The sequence below is a fragment of the Nycticebus coucang genome, chromosome X (genome assembly GCF_027406575.1).
Source record: "Nycticebus coucang isolate mNycCou1 chromosome X, mNycCou1.pri, whole genome shotgun sequence".
In the NCBI taxonomy this organism is placed as follows: domain Eukaryota; kingdom Metazoa; phylum Chordata; class Mammalia; order Primates; family Lorisidae; genus Nycticebus; species Nycticebus coucang.
The window spans coordinates 19,501,184-19,505,634 of record NC_069804.1 but is presented as its reverse complement, the minus strand read 5'-3'; positions in this window follow the sequence as shown (position 1 = coordinate 19,505,634).

The window sequence follows — 4,451 nt, the reverse complement described above, 5'->3', positions numbered from 1 at the left end:
AGCAATTTTTTAAATGACTATGAAAAAGATACAACATAAAAAGTAAATCAACAAAATGAGAAAAAATTTATAACAACTATTATAAAGTTCACATCTATAATATATAGTGAGTTCTTAAAATTAGGTAACATAACCCTAAAACATGATAGAAAAATAGTTAAAGGACAATGTAAAAACATACAAAATACAAATCACTAAAAAATTTCACTTATAATTGAGAAAAAACTAATAACAGTTATGATAGAGTTTAATAACAAGGGCACCCAATTAATCAAGCCTCTCTGAGTTCATTCACCTTTGCAATATTACATTGACACTCATGTGGTAGAAATTACTCTGTGCAAGTTCTGGAGGTCAAGCCTTATGAGGCCTTGGAACCCTGAGACTGTGAAAAAGCTCAGTCTAACGTGTATTTCAGGATGAGAGAACATGATGGGTAGAAAAAGGTGACTCAGCCAAAACTTATAAGTAGATTTCAGACACATGAGTAAGGCCATCTTGGCCCCTTCAGCCCCAGTCGAGCTGTCAGACGATAACAGATGCATAAATGACCTAGAATCATTAGAAATAATAAATCATCATTATTATGTTATATAAGAAGTTCTCATTTTAGCAAAGAATTAAAAGAATAAAGAAGAAATCAGTTACTAATGAGGAAATACTTAGGGAAATACCATAATTCTGGAAGTGTAAAGTAGCACAAACTTTCTGGAAAATTATATTGAAATATTCATCAAGACCTCAAATATATTTATACACTTTGACCAAGTAATTCTCCTTCTAAAGTTTTATCCCACAGAAAAGATTTAAAATGCAGACAATATTATGTCTAAAGATGTTTGTTATCTATAATTTTTTAAAGATTCATGTCAAATATCTATGTATTCAACCATATACTACCTTTAGAAAAATTAGAGAAGATCTACATGATGGACTGTTATTTCATAGAACTTGCTTCCTGTTCTCAGAAGTCATGAATAGAAACCTAAACATATAGTATAATCTGTGAGGGTTTTTGTTTGGGGGAGGATGGTAGCAAAGATTAAAATGAAACATATACCAAAAACTTAATAATAATCTCCAAGTGTGTTATATGAGTTATTGTTATTTTCTTCTTTAGGCTTCCCTTTATTTCCCAAATTTTCAAGAAGAATGCATTCTTTATATAAGAAAGATTGCATATTACTTTGAAGCTGGGACAATTTTTTCTTTTAAAAAATTTAAACATGTTCCCATCTTAAAGACATAGTGAATTAACATTTATTGATCACCTTTTATGTACAAATCACTGTGTTAAATCTTGAGGTGGACTTATTGACATGCTCTTGAAATCATCAGGCCATAACAGATAAGGCTCCAAAAAGTGACCAACTTAAAACTGCTTCTGCCACTGTTTTATGGGTTATGGTATATCAATTTAAAAAAAATCAGAAAACTGCAGATACATCAATGAATTGCCATTATAACCCCGAGGTATCCTAAAGGTAGGTTTACCCATCTGAACAGATTCAACATCTTGGTTGGATTGGTGCATTAGAATCCATTTTGAGTTCTGGTTTGTAAATGAAAATATCTAAAAGAAAAACATCCTCTTAATCCAGTGCTGAAAATTGCATCATAGAAATAAGCAGAAGAACAACAACAAAAAAATTTATAGGTCAAAGGCTACCTTGGGGTTATTAAGACATGCCAACCACCTTGGATCATAGGCAGTTCAAAGCAATCTGCCAGGGCTCTGGGGCTACACATTATCACTAGGCTTAATACTCTCTGGGGAATGAAAGTCCCTAGAAACACCCACAATCTCTGTCCACCTTGTCAAGTCTAGTAAGTGCAAAAGATCCTGACATTCATCTCTCTCTCTCTGTGATTCTTACAACACATATCTTCAGAGAGACCTAGGACCCCACCAACCTAACCTTAAGCCTTCATATAGGTTAACTAATTGGGGAAAGTAATAGGAATCCAAAGGCTTAGGGAGATGGAAAAGTTGGAGTGATTTATCATGTGCAAATGGCTTACTCTATGTCCTGAGAGGAATAGATTCACCACTCCTGAATCTATCAAGTCTTTGTCAAAGGCATTCATCTCTAGTTACCCCAGAGATTTTCTCTTGATTTAATAGTTTGTTAAAAGATTTGGTGTGCTCTTATTCCATAGGTCAAGAGGAATTCTGAAAGTTTGCACCTATATTCTTGGGAACTGTAGAAATATTAATAACAATAGGATGGTGTTATAGACTAAACGATGTCTTCCAAAATTCTTATGATAAAGCTTTAACCCTCAATGTGACTGCTTTTGGAGATAGGGACTTTAAGGACATATTCAAGATTAAATAATGTCAAAATGGTGGGGCCATAATTCAATAGGACTGGTGTCCTCATAAGAACAGGGAAAGATACCAAGAATACACACAGAGAGAAACCAGCCATCTACAAGCCAAGTAGGGGTCCTCAAGAGAAATTAACCCACTAGCACCTTGATCTTGGACTTCCAGCCTCCAGAACTGTGAGAAAATTAATTTCTGTTGTTTAAACCACCCCATCTGTAATATTTTGTTACGGCAGGCCTAGCAGACAGATGGGCTTACAAAACTCCCAGCTCTACAGTGAGATGAACTTAGGCCAAAACTTCATCATATAATGACTGTTAGTCCTCCACACCGACAGGCGGATCACACCAGCATTCTGGGTCTTCAGGAATTACTGGGTGCTCAGTACAGTTTATATTTCCCTAGTAAAGTTACCTAATTAAATAGCTCTAAACCCCTTTGGAAAAGGTCAGAATTCAAATTTATAGTCTCATAAATGTACCCATCTTCTCCTTTATTTTAGGGACTCTAGATCTGTGGACTGACTAAAGGCTGGAAATTGGAAGAGGATCACACAGCCTCTACTATGACTCATTTTCTGTTTCTTGGACAAAGAATATTTTGTATTATACATATCAGAAAAATTTTAGTGAGCTGTCACTTATTTACAGCCCAAGAGATACAATCAATAAGCTACCACCAAAGATCTACCTTCGATAAGTTTTGGAGTTTGTTGCCTATTATGGTAACCACGTCCATTGACCCCCTACTCACTAAGTACTATTACTTAGCCTCTGCCTTGGCCACCCTATTTCAGTGGTTGCATTTCCCATCTTTGTCCCTTGCATACAGAGAACCATTGCTGAATAGGTTTCTGCTTTCACCCTCACCAATTTATTCTTCATTTCCATGTTGAGAGAAATATCTTCTAAGTCCTCTTAGAGGACATAGTTGTGAGTTAGGTAAGCCAGTTACACGTGATAAATACACTCTAACATTTCCATCTTTCTAAACCTTTAAATTCCTTCTTTTACAGTATACTGAGCATCAACATTTTATTTCACATAGACCACTACTGAGAACATATTTTAGTCAAACAACTGATCAAATAGTACCAGCTGCTTGAATCCAGAATATATGGCAAGGGTGGTCTTGTTAATTAATTCAACCCAATCTAAAATTTCTTTGATCCTTGTTATTGTTGCTGTTTCTTCTTTTGGCTATTGGTACCGCTAGTCACAAAAAAAAGAAAAAGAAATCACGTTACAGATTTTTTTTCTTTCTTTTTTTTTTTTATTGTTGGGGATTCATTGAGGGTACAATAAGTCAGGTTACACTGATTGCAATTGTTAGGCAAAATCCCTCTTGCAATCATGTTTTGCCCCCATAAAGTGTGAGTTCAATCACCTTATTAACAACCCCAGGGATTGCAGGAGGGATCTCAGGGCTGCTACACAATCTTCCACTATCCTCTTGTCTTTCCCTTCACACTACAAATATTTTTCAAAAGACTATAGTTTTCAATAAATTAGATAACTTAAAACATAAAATAGAGAAAATCTTGGAAAACACAAATTACCAAAAATGACTCGAGAAGAAATAGAACATCAGAATAGGTATATAACAGATATACAGACTAAATTAGTAATCAAATTGCTATCTACATCTGACACAAAAACTTGTATGTAAATTTTCATAGAAGCACTCTTCATAATTGCCAAAATGCACAAAGAAAACAAAGGTTCACAAATTGATAAAAGATAGTATGTTTGTACAATGCAATATTATCAGCTATACAAAGGAATCTGATACTGATATATGCTACAACATGGATAAAACTTGAAAACAGGCTAGATGAAAGAAGCTAGTCCCAGAAGACCATATTTTATGGTTCCATTTATATGAAATGCCCAGAATGGGCATATCTATAGAGTGGTTCCCTAGGCTTGAAGTATGGGGGTTGGCTACTAAGGGTACAGGGATTCCATTTGGAATGATGACAATGGTCTAAAATTGATTGTGGCAGTGGTTTTGCAACACCATGGATATACTAAAAACTATTGTATACTTTAAATGGGTGAATTACATGGTATTGAATTATGTCTTCATAAAGCTATTACCAAAAACAAGCCTGTGTTCC